The sequence below is a fragment of the Sitophilus oryzae genome, unplaced genomic scaffold, assembly GCF_002938485.1.
Source record: "Sitophilus oryzae breed Bouriz unplaced genomic scaffold, Soryzae_2.0 scaffold_1430_pilon_pilon, whole genome shotgun sequence".
Taxonomy (NCBI): domain Eukaryota; kingdom Metazoa; phylum Arthropoda; class Insecta; order Coleoptera; family Curculionidae; genus Sitophilus; species Sitophilus oryzae.
The window spans coordinates 248262-268574 of NW_022146094.1; the positions used below are offsets into that span (position 1 = coordinate 248262).

The 20313-nt window shown below is 32.2% G+C and overlaps 1 protein-coding gene across 3 annotated transcripts in view; it reads left to right on the forward strand.

The window, feature by feature from the left end:
* LOC115876248 (zinc finger protein chinmo-like) overlaps window positions 1–20313 on the forward strand; it is a 111705-nt gene that overhangs the window by 54981 nt on the left and 36411 nt on the right. Inside the window, exon 1 of one of the 3 annotated variants that reach the window (XM_030891956.1) lies at window positions 19869–20097. The exons of the other annotated variants lie outside the window; for them this stretch is intronic. The gene's annotated coding sequence lies outside the window, so the exon portion shown is untranslated. Of the gene's footprint in view, window positions 1–19868; window positions 20098–20313 lie in introns of those variants that run through there. 3 annotated transcript variants of the gene reach the window in all.

A 20313-nucleotide genomic window follows, 5' to 3' on the forward strand; every position in this document is an offset into this window, starting at 1 on the left:
AACTTTTCACGGGGCCCTTTGCCAAAGGTTTATAAATACTATATTACAAAGAAACCGAACATCTGAAACCAAGACGTCAGCCAACTCAGAATCGGCATTCGCCCTTGTTTCTTCACTTCATTCTACTGAGGTGTTCGTTGAGGAGATAGTGTCCTGTTAGAAACCCCGTGATAATCAAGATTGTTCTTTTGAGAATAATTAAATGTCTAATAATTTGGAGACCCATTTTGGTCCTCAGTTGTGGTTCCATTCATTATTTTTAGTAGTATTATTCAAAAAATAAATAAGTTGTAGTAGAAAAATAAAACTCTTCCATCTGGCAATGACAAACAAACAGCTGTATGTTTACAGCACACAAGGACATACTTCTGTGTGCTTGTCTACCGCAGATGGACATACAACACATAGAAAGTCTAAGGTCTTTTCACCATTTAATTCGAATGGGATAAAATGCATTTAGTAAGTCTGCTGCTCAAATAGCCAAGGAAACCCTATTCATATTATATTAAGAAATTATTTTGGTTCGCCCGGTATATCGGGGCCCCCAAAATCGAATCGGCGAACTGTTTCGTCCGCGTACATGTAATTTTGGCCAACAGGAACCGCGCGAACGCTAGAGTTCTAAGTCAAAGTCGTCCATCTCCGCGTTTCTCGCTCGCTATCTCGCTCGCACCCGTGCCAAAGGCGAAACGCAATAACATTATGCAATCATCCGATGAGGTTAACGATATTTTCAATGCCAAACCTCCTCCTACTCTGCAGAATTGCAAATTTAACTTACAAATTCGTACACGGTTCGTTGAACAGCTAGAAGAGAGACCGACATAATATTGGAGCTGGTTTAGATATACCTACGTCTAATTCGACTTATGTATGTATGTAGATGGACGTCAATTAAATCAGATTCGTACGGTACAGTCACCTCATTGATATTTATGCGTATTTTAAAGAGGCTGTGTTGTTGTTCTTTTGTTATGCTTGAAGGTTTATTTACTGCGGAATAAACTCTAATACTACTGGCAGAGGAGAACGACAGGACAACAATATCCCCAAAGCTGTTTACAGCAATATTAGAAGAAATCTTCGGTCAACTGGACTGGGCCAAGAAAGGATTAAAAATAAACACACCGGAAAAGTCTAGGGATATTACAATTTTATCCAGCCATCGTCAGTAATTTTATTATTTGCATTTCTGATATAATAAAATTAAAATAAACAAATAGTTTACAGGACGTATTGGAAATAAAAATGCGAAATTTACCGAATTTTTCAAATTTACCTTGATTTTTATTGAACTCAAAAATTCACACATTTTTTTATTCTAAACTGTGAATTAAAAAAAGATAAAACCATTTTTACTTAATAAAGGGTATGGCCTCCTCTACTGTTCATTACAGCCCTACATCGTCTCTCCATGCTCCTGATCAGGTTGTCGATCTCTTCTTGAGGTACAGCCTGCCACGCTGCATTCACGGCCCGAACCAGATCCCTACGAGTTTCACGAGGCATACCCATTCTCAAAATTCTTCTTTGGACCGCGTCCCATACGTGCTCGATGGGGTAGAGGTCAGGAGATTGTGCCGGCCAGGGTAAGACTTCTTCGTAAGATCTTGAGTCCACAAATATCGTACCTCTCGATTTCTTCTCGTTAAGGGTTGAGCTCTCCAGGGGCGTCTGCTTCTTAAGTTGACCTCTCTTAATATATTGCGAACAGTGTCAGGACTAACGGTTACATTATGTGTTTCCTGGAGAATTAAACTAAGCTCTGGTGCTCGGCGTCGAGCATTTAATTGTAAAAAATGATCTTGCTGAGGGGTAGTAATGCGATGTCGCCCTGTGTGCCTTTCAGCAACATCACCACTTTCACGGTAGCGTGCACTTAATCGCGATATTACACTTTGCGTTGTATTTAATGCTCTAGCTACGTCGATTTGGCGCATTCCAGCTTCCAGCATACCCATGGCCCTTAGCATTTCGTCTCTGTTAAGATGTCTACACTCCATTACGTCGTTTAATACTAAACAGAGTTATTTGAATGAATTCTGGCCAGTTATCATCAAAATATAGCCAGTACAGGTTAAATTCAAACAATTGATGCTAGGTGCTTTTTATACATTTGACAAAAAATGCACAAACACTTCTGCAAATATCCCAAATTTAGAAATAACTACTGTGACTACTTTGTTTCAATCGAAGTAGAAATAATCGGCCTACAAATATGTGGTTGTTTATTCAAAACATTTATTTTTAACTTTAATAAAATGACATCCCTAGATTTTTCCGGTGTGTGTAGATGGAGAATATCTTAAGCATCTAAGATTCGCTGATGATATCAGGGGCACATAGACGAGAGGGATAATGGGGGTTATTACCCTTCCCAGGAAGAAATTTATGAAAAAGATAAAATTTGTAAACTAATCAAAATAGAAAATCTAAGTCAATCAAAGTATATTTCGTTCCACAGTCGCGCAATACCTTTCAGCGAACATTTCACTCCTTGTGGCAATGGACAGGATACTTGGCAAGAAGGATGGACAACAGATGGACCACAAAGATTACAGCATGGTACCCACGAAGAATTAGCCTAGAAGAAGACCAAACCTGAGATGGGACCATGATATAAGGAAATTAACAGGAACAACTTGGGCTCTCATAGCCAACAATAGACAAGCATGGGCACAACTACAAAGACAATATTATCTAAATATGTGATTGGAGGCTACATAGTAATTGGAAATGGTTGAATAAGCTGACAATGATGATGATGAAAATAAGTCTAAAATAAACTGCTTTTTTAATCCTCCTGGTGCATATAAATCTAATAATAATGTGTCTCAAAAACCGAAAAAAATGCTAGCAAAAGTCATTGGTTATTTTTAAAATTCACAAAAGATTTATTCATGTTCTTATTCCAGTTTTTTCGTTGGCAAACTATTTTTAAAACAAGGAAACACGTCCACGTCTATTATAAGATTTCGCAGCGCAAATCCTCGCGATTTTTTACAAGTTCATTGTGCACTGGGTGGGGCTATTGAGAAATGGATTGAAAATAAACAAATAAAAGGATAATAGGTGATAAAATTACGTATTTTGTTTTGAATGTATCTTATGTGCAGTGAAATCGTCCAGTGTAATCCTTGTTTACATATTTTCAGCTAATTCGTATTATTGTCCCAGAGTTTTGACAAAATCCCGTATCTGAGATGGTTTTACAGAGGTTAGTTCTTTAGTTACTCTCTTATAGTCTTACTTAAATCAAGGAAAATTTTTGATTTTCTCGGGCGAGAAATTTCTTAAGGTTTTGTACGAAATTCACTGATCTACAAAAATTGTTTCTTATGATAAGTCTACTAAATTAACCGTTTAAATTTCATCGTCAAACTTCAATGAACAATAATTTTAACATTTTGAATTTTTTTATTGATAATTCGAACAATTCCAATTTATTTTATGACAATACACCAAAACACTTTTTCTTTTACACTGGACGCGCGTTTCGCTAACCATGTTAGCATCATCAGCAGATGATTATAAACTGACTGATTTTGGGCAAACGGATTGACTGTGGAGTGTAGAGGTTCAATAAGGCGGGGTTTCAATAAGGAGGGTCTCAAATTTTCAGTGTAGAGGTTCAATAAGGAGGGTCTCAAATTCCAAGAGGGTGAAAACGCCCCTCAAATATTACAATATTTGTTATTTAAAAAACGGGTAATCTTTCGGCAGAACGCTTGGACACGCATAATTTATTTTGTTTTTTTACATAATTTGAAATTTTTTTAAAAAATCGTACAGGGTGTTCCAAAAAGTTGGGTAATTGATTAACCACGATTCTGCTTAAGCTGCTTGACTTAAAAAGCTTATTTTTTGCAAAGGGATTTTTTGAAAGTCAAATTCCAAGTAGATGAAACTACCCCTCAAATATTACCAAGTTATATAATAATATCGCCATATTGTTTTTTCTCATGCTGACATAAATGTAAGAAAATTTGATCCAGTTTGTTTGTTAATGGAAATTCTTGCTTTGCTTTATCATCACCATTACATATAATTAATTCGACGGGAACGAAGTCTCGGGTACACGCTAGTATATTGTAGTCTTTTACCTGCCGAGTAAACGTTTCTCTTCTCCAATCCTTTGTATTAACTGAGCTTTAACCTTGTGACATAACATACACTTCCCCATTGCGCCAGGTGACGTAACAGCCCGTATGGTAATATAATTTAAGCTGCCCTACGCTCTGCCGATGACCTCACACTCGCGCTGCCAAATTGCGGGTTCGTAATAAGAAGGAATCGAATACCCGAAAAAAAATGGTAAAAAGTTGACGTTTGACCTTCAACCAGAACTTATAAGTTCTTTGTCCTGAGAGCGCGAAGCAGGAAGTTTTCGATTCGGCAGCTTTTGGGTAGGGATGTGGAAAACTATCGATAAATCGAAGTATCGATATTCAAATACTATTTGTTGAGATGTTGAAATTTGTCTACTGGCTAGATGGTAAATAACAGAGAATATTTCTTGCTTAGTTTTATCGTCTTTATTTTTTAAAAACGTCATTTTATTGGACATAAAATTACGAAACTTTCAGAAAATAGTTTCCGAGGTTTCATTGGTTACCCTCTAATTTAGGACACCCTATGCAATTAGTTGGTGACAGGGTTGATTTTTTTTTCATAGCAACTGTTAAAATTGCCTTATATCTATCAAAAATAGTAGTTAAAATAGTACTTTAACAGCGAGGATAGGTCAAAAACTTTATTTTTTCTCGCACGTTTTTTAATTGCTTCCATTTTTGAAAATTTTTGTATTCCTTTTCATAAGTTATTCGGGATTTAAATGGAAGTAGTTGGGATATGGCGTTTGCCGCCTCAGCCCCAATATCTGTTGGTAATTTACTTATTTCGTTTTGAGCGATTTCTGTCTCCAGTTCAATCAGCAATCGACACGAAAGAGAATTAAAAAATATTGACTCAAATCTGACAACTAAAGAGACAGCTTTATTTACTTGTCAAATTATCTACATAGAAAGCAACGCCAACCCAGCACAACATTTTTTCTACTTCTAATAAATTCCTTGAAATAATAATTTCTGAATATTTTTTAAAACGTAACTCGCTTTGGAAAAAAATATTGTTTTATACACGACGATAAAATTGCATTATCGTCTCCCGAAATTGGTTATAAAATACTTAAAACATAACAATCCTGGTTGGGTAGCGATTTCCGGTTTTGTAGTTATTTTTACTTAATTTTTAGTGATGTATCGATATTTTCTCTTCGAACCATCACTAATTTCGGCTTTTGTAGTGGATCTATGCAGGTAATTTTGCAGCAGGATCAGTGGTCCGAAACGATATAAAGGCATCCTAGAAAAAAACGAAACCAGTTTGAATAAATTGTCTTTGTTTTGGTCCGTTTCTTCTTTCCGGGGTTCATTTTTAACGATTCTTCTTCGTCATAGAAAACGAGGTGTTTAAAAATAACTCTATTCATTATATGGGGTTCTTAAACCTTTACTCATGATTCGCAAAATTTCGGAATATACAGTGTATTAGTTGTCCCAGTGTTGTGTTATTTATGAGAGTGTCTTTCCTGTCTACCATTTTGTTGTACATTACATTAGATTTTGTTAAATAACATTTTGAAACCTCAATGTACCCAATCTTCTCCGTGATACACAAAAAAAAAATAAAACAAATTAAACATCAAAATCAACTAAAACAAATTATGCAACAATTGACGTAACCGAATTCAAAATCTCTAAATAGGACATTCCAGACAATACTTTAACGAGGGAAAATATCTTATATCATTCGTAAATATTTAATAAAGGAGGCATTGACATCGTCATGCAAAAGATAAAAAAAAATATCGTCTTTATTTCACAAAATAAATAATTTTTATCTCGTATCATGCGGCTTTCAAAATGTTTGCTTAATCAAAATAATCGTATTTTATATATATTTTCGAGTTTCCGAGGTTCAAAAGTGTTACACTGCATATCGGTTTATCTAATGAGGTTAATGATATATATTTTTGCGAAAATTGCGCGTATTTTTTGACTGAAAGTATAAAATAAATCAAAACCGAGAGGTGCCACACTTAATGTACTACCAAAATATGTTTTTACTGTTAACTGACTGGTAATGACTGCGAAGAAGACTGTCTATGTCTGCCATATAATTATAGTCAACTGATGCCAACGACTGCCAAGAAAATGTACATAGTCTGTCCAACGAGAAGATCGTTGACAGTGATAGATGTGTCTGTCATTTTAATTTCAAAGTAGTTTATTTTATTTTACAAAGAAATAAGTTGGTACAACTGGAACGCATAGCAGGAAATATTTAAAATTTGATTGACAAGATGACAAGTGATTACTTCAAAATATTGTGAAAAAACTGTATAAAACTGAAAAAATGTAATCGAGTTATTTTATTTAATAAAAACGGTATGTGTTAATACAAAACAAACAAGAACAAGACACTACATACCAAAAAAATATAAAAAAGAACTATTATTTACTTTTAAGCTTTATGAAACTACCCGCATTTTGTAATATTCCACAGGAATAAATAAAACAACATAGGTAAATAAAACAAACTATTTTATTAACACCTACCAAATTTTATACCTTAAAAGTTGATTAATTAACTTTAATCTTAATTTTTTTAAACCAGTACCTTTTGACATTATTTTTCTGCAGTATTAAAATCCATTATTTACCTATCGTGTGATGTCGATATTTTACAGCTACTCCAGTTTTTAGTATGTGTTTAGTTTGATCCTTCTACCATATACGAGATGCACTTATCTACGACGAAATGGTATACAAACTTTATCGATGGCAACTTCATTGGTGTATAAGACTTTCTGCCTGGTCTTTCTTGAAACATTTACTCCTTCAAGGCGAGCTAACTCATTTTTAATAGCTGTACTAGAAAGCAGGGGATTGCGTCGTGCAATTAAGGATATTTGACGGTCTTGCACAGCAGTAGTAACTCTTTCCACCTCCTCTAGGCCGGTCTGTAACCACGTTTGTCTCTCTGATTTTTTTTAATATTGGCGAAACATCGGTTTTTGGTTAACTACTACAATTTCAGCGATTGCAACTTGCCGGTAGCCCTGTTGAGACAGTGTTACTATTCTGACTCTATTAAGCTGTGAAATAATGTTTCTAGGCATTTTAAGGCCAAAACAATGGTCAAATTTCTTCTGAAACCCAAACGACCACAAATCGAAATGTGCAAGAATTTGTAATAATATTGGGTCTGAACGATAAACATTATTTATTATCCAATTTAACAAAAAAAAATGTTTACTACAGATTATCAAAACTATGTATAAAAAAGATTCTTTAAATTCCTTTCCGTATATTTTTAAACGATATATACAATAATTTTGGCCATGTGTGTAATTAGCGATATCTTTTTGGAGTCTACTTTCGTTATAATGTTTCTCATTGTCGCCCAAAGACCTCTGCCGGTCACACACTCTATCTAAAGCTAGATAATAGATCTAGCAAGCTAGAAAAGTTGTTCGAGAACGAGTTGCAAATTTTTTTCTTCAACCTTGAACGACAAGTCGGAACCTCCGCTCGTTTGGCGAGGTGCATTGGCCTGCATTAGCATTTCGCTAGGTTTGTTAGATGAATTCTAATAGCGACAGAATGAGTTAATCGTTTTTGCCGATTACTCAGCGTAATCATTAATTTTGGACGTTGGTCGTGGGAGGGGTCATTTTAGTTCTAGTGCTGTCATTTAGTTCTAGTGCTGTTACGAAGTCTTAAGTAAATTCTAAACTAGAAAACAAAATTTCACATAAGAATAAAAAAATTCGAGAATTAAAATTTTCTAATAATTTCTTTCTTTAAAGTTTTATTTAGAAAGAGCATCTAGTAAAAATCTATTAAAAAAGACTTCTTATTAAATGCAAGACTAAGACCTGCTCTTGTTTTTTGATTTGTTCTTCAATAGCAGTTAGTTTTATCCTTTTTATCCTGGATTTTGTACGCCCGCGCCCTCTCAAAAAAGGCTATACACAGATTTGTAGAGAATTACATTTCCTACAACTTTTGTATAAGTAATTTGGCAAAAAATATTATTTATTGCTATTAATTAACATAAAGTATCGATTTACTCAACTTTTCGATCATTTCTGATAAGAATAAGTGGTACATTTACCTTACTCAGTTGTAGAGGCCTTTATTCTCGACTATTCTTGCATAGTGTTATGTATCCACTTCTTCTTAAGGGTTCAAGTAGCCTTTTTTTCTTTATCAAAAGCTACAACAACCAAAGCTAATTTGTCGTCTATAAAAATAAATACCTTAAACTTTCTTGACTGTCTGGTGAATGCAAATTTTTAAAGTTTTTCTTCGTTTATTCAGGTGGCATAGACTATTTGGATTATTTTTTATTTATAAATATGTATATTTTCATTATTATATTGTACATATTTTTTAAATTATATATATAATATTTTCCGGACAATTTTGTTTATTTGCTGATGATGGTGGTAAATAAATAGTATATTTTGTAAACTGTGGCTACTTTCTGATTTATATTGATTTTGATTTGCTATGAAAAATATCATCATCAATTTTATATAAAAGATACACGTCTTGTTTTATTTTAAAAAGAATAATATGTTTATATTTTCGAATATATTGGCTATTATCACATCGCATAGTCATTCATTTGATATCTGATGGATTTTCGTTTATATACAGGGGATTAGTACAACAATAAAAGAAAACTCTGTCCTAGATTAGCTGGGATTAACGATAGAATCGATAGATTATCTATTAGTTCTATAAAATACAGTATAGGACTAAAATATTTCCCTAAAAATTATATTTTTTTACTGTTACATTTTTGTTTATATGTTTTAATCGTTAAAATTTTTGAAACAATTTTAATACAAAAATGCTTATTTTAGCAAATTAATATACAGGATGTTTCATTAAAAAAAACAAGAATAATATATTTTGTATATTTAATTAATTTGTATACAAAACCTGCAAAATTATTTTTCATTCATTAATTTATTTCTCTGGAACTGGGCAAAATAAATTTAATAATAACCAAGAATTATGTAAAGTGATTAGGAAGAAACCCAAAAATGCTGTAATATACAGGGTACTTCTTTAAAAAATACACTCGCACCCAAAGTTTTTTGCGATACATCATTGATTTTGAGACTTCAGAAGCTCCGAAAATAGAGTTGATAACGGCAGCTCAATAATGAAACGTCGATTTGAAAAAAATAGCAATGAAAATTTATTTTTTTATATCTACTAAAGTAGAGTAAAAAATAAAAATAAAATGGCGAATATTCAGTCTTTTCCACACATCTTCGGAAGGATTAGGAATTTTTAAACTTTTGTTTCAAAATTCCTAATTCTTAAAAAAACTGTCTTCAACTTCAATTCAAAATTTCTAACATTTGATCGAAAAAAAAACGGCGTCCAGTTGGCTTGGAAATGACGAACGATGACATTCCCCATATAATTTTACATATAAAATGACAACGATCTTAATTTAATTTTTTTTATCATATTGTAGTTTGTTTGGCACACTTGTGTTGGCACACGCTGTATAAGAGAGCATATTTTCCTGAAATATCGTCCTTAGTACACAGTTTACATCTGCGTTTATACGAAACGCATTTTTTTTCTTATACTGCACTTTTGCAAGACCTTGTATAGTTGAAGGCGAATCCGGTCCTGGCTAGGCGCTCACGCATACGCATACACGCATACTTTCCATTTTGAATTTTATTGATAATTATTATTTACCGTCGTACGAGCCAATATAGTACCACAGATAGTACGCACAAGCGAAACTGCCAGATAAGCGTTATTTGCTCAGTACTTCTCGTTGCATTTCCAGATATAAAATTAGAAATGATATAACCGCCTAGATTAAGTAATAAAAAAAATTCTACCGTCAATTTTTGTCGTCTGTAATCATCGTATTTTTATTGGTATCAATGGATGTCTTTTGGCTTTTATTTTTATTTAATTTTTACCAAAAAATAATTTTATTGGGGTTTTTATTTATTTTCATTAATTGTATTGTATATTTAAGAGGCGTTCATATATTACGTAAAGCTTTTAAAAAGTTTTTGTGTAAAATTTGTATTTTAAATATAAATACGTTGAATTTATTTAAAAAACACAATTTACTTTATTATTTTTATTAAGACTAGTCATCTCATCATCATCATTTTCAGCTTATTCAACCATTTTCAATTATGGTGTAGCCTTCATCACACTTAAAAATATTTAAATTATCCAAATCAAACTGTAACAAAATCATTTGTCCATCAGGAGCTTACCAATAGCTGAAGAAGTGTGATACTGAGGTGGTGAGGATAATTTTCTTATGAAATACAATTATTTATACTTAAAAATATTTAAATTATCCAAGTCAAACTGTAACAAAATCAGTTATCGATAAATTTTCGAAGTCGATGGCATGTGTCCATCAGGAGTTTACCAATAGCTGAAGAAGTGTGATACTGAGGTGGTGAGGATAATTTTCTTATGAAATACAATAATTTGTACTAAAAAATATTTAAATTATCATAATTAAACTGTAACAAAATTATTTATCGATAAATTTTTGAAGTCGATGGCATGTGTCCATCAGGAGCTTACCAATAGCGGAAGAAGTGTGATACTGGGAATGAGTGCATACATTTCTTATGGAATATGGTTAATCATACTTAAAAATATTTAAATTATCCAAATCAAACTGTAACAAAATCATTCATCTATTAATTTTCGAAGTCGATGGCATGTGTCCATCAGGAGCTTACCAATAGCTGAAGAAGTGTGATACTGAGGTGGTGAGGATAATTTTCTTATGAAATACAATTATTTATACTTAAAAATATTTAAATTATCCAAGTCAAACTGTAACAAAATCAGTTATCGATAAATTTTCGAAGTCGATGGCATGTGTCCATCAGGAGTTTACCAATAGCTGAAGAAGTGTGATACTGAGGTGGTGAGGATTATTTTCTTATGAAATACAATTATTTATACTTAAAAATATTTAAACTATCCAAGTCAAACTGTAACAAAATCAGTTATCGATAAATTTTCGAAGTCGATGGCATGTGTCCATCAGGAGTTTACCAATAGCTGAAGAAGTGTGATACTGAGGTGGTGAGGATAATTTTCTTATGAAATACAATAATTTGTACTAAAAACTATTTAAATTATCCAAGTCAAACTGTAACAAAATCAGTTATCGATAAATTTTCGAAGTCGATGGCATGTGTCCATCAGGAGTTTACCAATAGCTGAAGAAGTGTGATACTGAGGTGGTGAGGAAAATTTTCTTATGAAATACAATAATTTGTACTAAAAACTATTTAAATTATCATAATTAAACTGTAACAAAATTATTTATTGATAAATTTTCGAAGTCGATGGCATGTGTCCATCAGGAGCTTACCAATAGCTGAAGAAGTGTGATACTGAGGTGGTGAGGATAATTTTCTTATGAAATACAATAATTTGTACTAAAAACTATTTAAATTATCATAATTAAACTGTAACAAAATTATTTATCGATTAATTTTCGAAGTCGATGGCATGTGTCCATCAGGAGCTTACCAATAGCTGAAGAAGTGTGATACTGAGGTGGTGAGGATAATTTTCTTATGAAATACAATAATTTGTACTAAAAACTATTTAAATTATCATAATTAAACTGTAACAAAATTATTTATCGATAAATTTTCGAAATCGATGGCATGTGTCCATCAGGAGCTTACCAGTAGCTGAAGAAGTGTGATACTGAGGTGGTGAGGATAATTTTCTTATGAAATACAATAATTTGTACTAAAAACTAATTAAATTATCATAATTAAACTGTAACAAAATTATTTATCGATAAATTTTCGAAGTCGATGGCATGTGTCCATCAGGAGCTTACAAATAGCTGAAGAAGTATGATACTGGGATTGAGTGCATACATTTCTTATGGAATATGGTTAATCATACTTAAAAATATTTAAATTATCCAAATCAAACTGTAACAAAATCATTTATCGATAAATTTTCGAAGTCGATGGTATGTGTCCATCAGGAGCTTACCAATAGCTGAAGAAGTATGATACTGAGGTGCTGGGGATAATTTTCTTATGAAATACAATTATTTATACTAAAAACTATTTAAATTATCATAATTAAACTGTAACAAAATTATTTATCGATAAATTTTTGAACTTGATGGCATGTGTCCATCAGGAGTTTACCAATAGCTGAAGAAGTGTTATACTGAGGTGGTGAGGATAATTTTCTTATGAAATACAATAATTTGTACTAAAAACTATTTAAATTATCCAAGTCAAAGTGTAAAAAAATCAGTTATCGATAAATTTTCGAAGTCGATGGCATGTGTCCATCAGGAGTTTACCAATAGCTGAAGAAGTGTGATACTGAGGTGGTGAGGATAATTTTCTTATGAAATACAATAATTTGTACTAAAAACTATTTAAATTATCATAATTAAACTGTAACAAAATTATTTATCTATAAATTTTCGAAGTCGATGGCATGTGTCCATCAGGAGCTTACCAATAGCTGAAGAAGTGTGATACTGGGATTGAGTGCATACATTTCTTATGGAATATGGTTAATCATACTTAAAAATATTTAAATTATCCAAATCAAACTGTAACAAAATTATTTATCGATAAATTTTTGAACTTGATGGCATGTGTCCATCAGGAATTTACCAATAGCTGAAGAAGTGTTATACTGAGGTGGTGAGGATAATTTTCTTATGAAATACAATAATTTGTACTAAAAACTATTTAAATTATCATAATTAAACTGTAACAAAATTATTTATCGATAAATTTTCGAAGTCGATGGCATGTGTCCATCAGGAGCTTACCAATAGCTGAAGAAGTGTGATACTGGGATTGAGTGCATACATTTCTTATGGAATATGGTCATACTTAAAAATATTTAAATTATCCAAATCAAAACTGTAACACAATTATTTATCGATAAATTCTTTCGAAGTCGATGGCATGTGTCCATCAGAGCTTACTAGCTTGGGAAGAAGTGTGATACTGAGGTGGTGAGGATAATGTTCTTAAGGAAATACAATTATTTATACTAAAAACTATTTAAATTATCATAATTGAACTGTAACAAAATTATTTATCGATAATCTTGAACTTGATGGCATGTGTCCATCAGAATTTACCAATAGCTGAAGAAGTGTTATAATGAGGTGGTGAGGATAATTTCTTTATGAAATACAATAATTTGTACTAAAAAACTATTTAAATTATCATAATTAAACTGTAACAAAATTATTTATCACAATTGAAGTCGATGGCATGTCCATCAGGAGCTTACTAATAGCTGAAGTGTGATACTGGGATTGAGTGCATACATTTCTTATGGAGTATGGTTAATCATACTTAAAAAATATTTAAATTATCCAAATCAAACTAAAACAAAAATTATTTATCGATAAATTTTCGAAGTCGATGGCATGTCCATCAGGAGCTTACCAATAGCTGAAGAAGTGTGATACTGGAGGTGGTGAGGATAATTTTCTTATGAAATACAATAATTTGTACTAAAACTATTTAAATTATCATAATTAACCAGTAACAAAATCGTTTATCGATAAATTTCGAAGTCGATGGCATGTGTCCATCAGAGCTTACCAATAGCTGAAGAAGTGTGATACTGGGATTGAGTGCACATGCATTTCTTATGGAATATGGTTAATCATACTAAAGTTTTAAATTATCATAATTAAACTGTAACAAAATTATTTATCTATAAATTTTCGAAGTCGATGGCATGTGTCCATCAGGAGCTTACCAATAGCTGAAGAAGTGTGATACTGAGGTGGTGAGGATAATTTTCGTATGAAATACAATTATTTATACTAAAAACTATTTAAATTATCATAATTAAACTGTAACAAAATTATTTATCTATAAATTTTCGAAGTCGATGGCATGTGTCCATCAGGAGCTTACCAATAGCTGAAGAAGTGTGATACTGGGATTGAGTGCATACATTTCTTATGGAATATGGTTAATCATACTTAAAAATATTTAAATTATCCAAATCAAACTGTAACACAATTATTTATCGATAAATTTTCGAAGTCGATGGCATGTGTCCATCAGGAGCTTACCAATAGCTGAAGAAGTGTGATACTGAGGTGGTGAGGATAATGTTCTTATGAAATACAATTATTTATACTAAAAACTATTTAAATTATCATAATTGAACTGTAACAAAATTATTTATCGATAAATTTTTGAACTTGATGGCATGTGTCCATCAGGAATTTACCAATAGCTGAAGAAGTGTTATACTGAGGTGGTGAGGATAATTTTCTTATGAAATACAATAATTTGTACTAAAAACTATTTAAATTATCATAATTAAACTGTAACAAAATTATTTATCGATAAATTTTTCGAAGTCGATGGCATGTGTCCATCAGAGCTACCAATAGCTGAAGAAGTGTGATACTGGGATTGAGTGCATACATTTTATGGAGTATATGGTTTCATACTTAAAAATATTTAAATTATCCAAATCAAACTGTGTAACAAAATTCATTTATCGGATAAATTTTCGAAGTCGATGGCATGTGTCCATCAGGAGCTTACCAATAGCGAAGAAGTGTGATACTTGAGGTAGGAGGATAATTTTCTTATGAAATACAATAATTTGTACTAAAATCATTATTTAACATCATAATTAAACTGTAACAAAATTATTTATCGATAATTGAGTCGATGGCATGTGTCCATCAGGAGCTTACCAATAGCTGAAGAAGTGTGATACTGGGATTGAGTGCATACATTTCTTATGGAATATGGTTAATCATACTTAAAAATATTTAAATTATCCAAATCAAACTGTAACACAATTATTTATCGATAAATTTTCGAAGTCGATGGCATGTGTCCATCAGGAGCTTACCAATAGCTGAAGAAGTGTGATACTGAGGTGGTGAGGATAATTTTCTTATGAAATACAATAATTTGTACTAAAAACTATTTAAATTATCATAATTAAACTGTAACAAAATTATTTATCGATAAATTTTCGAAGTCGATGGCATTTGTCCATCAGGAGCTTACCAATAGCTGAAGAAGTGTGATACTGGGATTGAGTGCATACATTTCTTATGGAATATGGTTAATCATACTTAAAAATATTTAAATTATCATAATTAAACTGTAACAAAATTATTTATCGATAAATTTTCGAAGTCGATGGCATGTGTCCATCAGGAGCTTACCAACAGCTGAAGAAGTGTGATACTGGGATTGAGGGCATAAATTTCTTAGGGAATATGGTTAATCATACTTAAAAATATTTAAATTATCCAAATCAAACTGTAACAAAAACATTTATGGATATAATCATAAATTTTAATATACAGAAGAATTGTATCAAATTTTGAGATATCTTAGTCTAGAAACAATGTACTCAAAATCTATTTCAGTACTTTATAAAAATTTAATAAAAGTATCTTTAGTCCGTATTTGAAAAAAAATGTATTGATTATCTTATCACAGATATTTAAAGTAAGTCGAAATCATGGCATTTATTGTTGATTGATAAAAAAAGAAATTAATTATTAATTTAATTTTTTAGTTAATAACTACCTGTTAAAAATAATTATTGAATTCATCGAGTACCTACGTCAGATAATAGATAGAAAGTACAAAGTTTAAATTTTTTTAATTAAAAAAAATACGGTTATTCCGTATTTTGATATATAGTAATTAGCAATAATCACTCAGAGAAAAAGAGAATGATTGGTAAAATAAATTACAAAAAGCATTTTTTATTTCACTCCAATCCAAATAAAATAAAATAAGAAATTCTTAAGACTCCCCGGCAATCATATATATCGGCAACGTCGCAGGATGAATTATGACCAAGACGGATTTATTGTCCTGCGTTCGAGATGCATACGAATCGGGACAGGACGGCGAACAGGGTAAACAGGCACAGGGACGAAATAAAGAACAGGCGAAAGGGAAAGGGAAGATGAAAATTCGGAAGTGGAAAGAAGGGTGCAGACTCTTAAAGAATTTATTTCACGTCGTGCTTTGCATTTTTCTTTCACGTGACCCATTTTTTCCCTTTCAGGAATTAGGCCAAACGTATAGGGGAATGGTTATGGTATATTGCGCCCAAAGAAGTTTTAAAGGCTGTTTTAATTTTGTACTTTTCTGTTCCCTTATGGTAAGAGATGTATAATAATGCAGTTTCTTCATGGTTTTTTTCAAATTTATTTTTTCAGTCAAATAACTATCTACTCAACGTGTTTATTTTTTGTCAATAATGACATGTATTGACTATTTCCCCTCGCCCCCTACAAATCGGAGTCATATTGACATCAAAATTAAATTTCTCATGTCAAGAAACTCCCAGACACTAATTTTCATCCAAATATTGACCTTACTTCAGAAATTATTTGAAAAAATCGAAATAAAAATGAAACTTCTACACCCTGTATCTCCGAAACCAAGCCATTTTAGGACATGCATTTATACGAACTTTTTACTTATTTTTATGCTGCCGGAATTTCCGGAATAGAGTTCGGACCATCCTGTATATTACAAATTCATTAAATTTATGGTCAAAAATTCCAACAGACAAATTAAAAAAAACGAATTATTACTAAATATTTTTAATAATAATAATCGATATTTTTGCAAATTACTTAAAATTCAAGAGCTCTGTATGTTTCTTCAAGCCTTTAGGTTCGACTGTGCCTACGCATTACCTGGGACTTTATAGCAAAGCTCATTTTATCGATCTGGTTCCGCTCTTCAGACAACTTCAATTAATATTATCAAATATTTAGCAGGCGCGATCTCATCCTGCCCTACGTTTTCCTAATTTCCCAAACTAAATAATGAAAACTTCATCACGCATCGTCGACACGACAGAAAGTATAAGCGTACGAAAATAGGCTGGAAACCATCACTGACAGAGTTCCTTAAAGGAATCAAAAAAAGAATATTATAATAAAGAAGTAATACCGTATGATCAGAAAAAACCGCGCCAAAGACAGCTGGGAATGACATTGGATGATAAATTTGGTAAGGTCAATCTCTAGGCGTCGTTTACTAAAAATTCATATAAAACTTGTCAAAAGTTGACAGTAATTGTGGAAAGATTTAAAAAAAATGAACTCTTTTAGACACACAAATCTCTTTCTTAAGGCCAATTGGCAGTCAGCGCCATTAAAAAATAGAGGACATGCCAATGACGGCTAGGGCTTAACGCCGTCAATTTTTTTAATTTTTTCCATAGCTGTTAAAATTGCTTTATATCTATCCAAAATATTACATAAAATAGTACTTTAACCTTAAGGGTAGATTAAATGATACTTTAACAGCGAGGATAGGTTAAAAACTTTATTTCTTCTTGTACGTTTTTTAATTGCTTCCATTTTTGAAAATTTTTGTATTCCTTTTCATAAGATATTCGGGATTGAAATGGAAGTAGTTTGGATATGGCGTTTGTCGCCTCAGCCTGAATATCTGTTGGTAATTTACTTATTTCGTTTTGAGCCATTACTGGCTCCAATTCAATCAGCAATCGACACGAAAGAGAATTAAAAAATATTGACCCAAAACTGACAACTTATTTATTTGTCAAATTACATAGAAACGAACGTCAATCCAGCACAATATTTTCTATACTCGCAATAAATTCCTTGAAATAATAATTTTTTCTCTCGAAATTAATTCTTTAATCTTTTCGGTCGATAAAATACCATTTTATCGTCTTGTATAAAAAATAACTATTTTTTTCAAAATTTTAAAAAACTTATCACATATAATTGTAAAACTAACTTAGTAGTTAGTTTTTACCTATTTTTACCTATATCACTAAGGACCACGAGCCGGCACTTAATGGTTGGGATAAGTCATACAGGCATTGACAGTTCCTCAATAAGTGCATATATGCACTTAAATGGATAATTTTAGTACTAAAATACTAAACCAGAATTTTATATCAACTGACACAAGTAATTTATTCTTCCACATTTACCAATTTACCAGCTACAGGTAATTTTGGTACCTACTATTCCAGTGTATTATATTTTCGCCAAGTCAACCATTAGGGAGATATTGTAGTACAAAGATGGCGGAAAAATAATGTTTTTATTTTTTTTCTTGAAAACGAAAAGAGATAGACTAATAAAATTTTATGGAAGCATTACTGTTATGAAAACACACTTTCTGGTAATTTTTTCACTTTTTTTAAATGAGTGGAAGGCGTTGAAATAAACTACCCCTATCATTCTTGTTAACGAAATTTATAGAAAAATCTTATCAAATACATGCAAAAAAATTAATTTGGATAGTTTACTTTGTTTAGAAACTTTTTTATCTCTTGTATTTTTTTGATAAAACTCACCGATTTGAAATTAAAAAATAAAATATAAAGCATTACATGTCAGGACAAAAAACATTTTCTGATAAAGAATCTAGTGGGCTGATGTAATTTTTTTAGGAAAAAATCTAGTCGGCCGCGGTTACTTTTTAGGATGTTCCTAATATTATTTTATTTGACATTACTCTACTGCAATACGTTATTATCTAGATGATTATTATTATCGTTATTATCACTAGATTCTTAATCTAAAAATGTTTTTTGTCCTGACATGTAATGCTTTACATTTTATTTTTTAATTTCAAATCGGTGAGTTTTATCAAAAAAAACACAAGAGATAAAAAAGTTTCTAAACAAACTAAACTATCCAAATTAAAGCATTTGCATGTGTTTGATAAGATTTTTCTTTAAATTTCGTTAACAAGAATGATAGGGGTAGTTTATTTCAACCCCTTCCACTCATTTTAAAAAGTAAAAAATTACCTGAAAGTGTGTTTTCATAACAGTAATGCTTCCATAAAATTTCATTAGTCTATCTCTTTTCGTTTTCAAGATAAAAAATAAAAACATTATTTTTCCGCCATCTTTGTACCGCGATATCTCCCTAATGGTTGACTTTTGACCCAACGTTTATAAAGCAAACTACCCTTTATTTTGAACAAGGAATCACCCCCTAAAGTTTTTCGCATTTGTTTTGAAACACCCTGTATATGTTAGGTATACCTATATTGATATACTGGATTGAAAAAGCATATACGTATTCTTCTGATTCCGACGAACTAGTCATTTGATTAGCATACAAAGTGGGGTTCTGACCCAGATTTACACGCGTTTCTATGCGAATGCAGCTAATTCCTAAACAGTTGGGTGGTACCGGCCGAAATTTACGACTATTTTCTCGAAGACGTGTCTAGTACTTTCACATTTACGCATAATTTTTTTAAGAAAAAATGTCATCGCTGCGTTGCCATAGCCGATGTCGACAAAAAAATGACCTGTACGCGTGGTTCAATACTTTGCCTGTACTTCAGACATCTTTGCCAAAACTTTGTAGAAAGTATTTTTCGTGATTTATAATATGGTTATCAGTTAATAATTGTGGTCGCTGATTATTATTTCTTACGAATTTCAGAGAATAGATTTTAACAAGACCAAACTGCGTCTTCTATTCCACCGACTACGACAATGCATTTTTTAATCGCTTGCCGCCTCCTTGCAGCGTTTCGCACCGATCGACCTAGCCTGCCGCTTCCTTCTCCTGCCGATGCACGGATCGACTACAGCTTCTAGCAAGGCTCTCGATAGCGTTTTCGGGGGCCGCCAAATTTCGATTCCGCGATGCGTGTGCAACGTCGCCGGTGCGTGTAGCAGGAATGCGAATGCCACAGTCGGCGTCGCGGCAGCAGCACTCAGTCTAGATAGGAGTTGCGTGTGCGAAGCATTGCCGCCGCTGCTTGCAGGATTCTCGTCGTGGCCGTGGATTTTTTGCGTGCGTTTTCTATATCGAAAAAATGCGTATCTGTCGAGATTAGAAGTGAAGGGGAACGAGGGGTAGAGTAGGCAGTGTAGTATTCGGGTAATCGTGGTAAATACGGGGAGGCTGTGTAACGTCACGTTACATAAGAAGGAACGGGAGAGGATATATTGTTTTTGGGGGTTTCGTTGTGTAAGTATTTTAAGTGATGACAGATATATTATGTATGTTCGGTAGGATTTGCATAGATTAAAAAAGAACGTCTTTAGACAAGGTTAAACAGTAAAAAATTCTTCTGTAATGAACTATGACAACAGTCAAAGCAAGACTTCCTTGATCTTGGTCTTAGTATTGCAGTCCAATAGGTAGTTTTGTTCTTGCAGGGTCCAGGTTTGGTTTTGGTCTTGC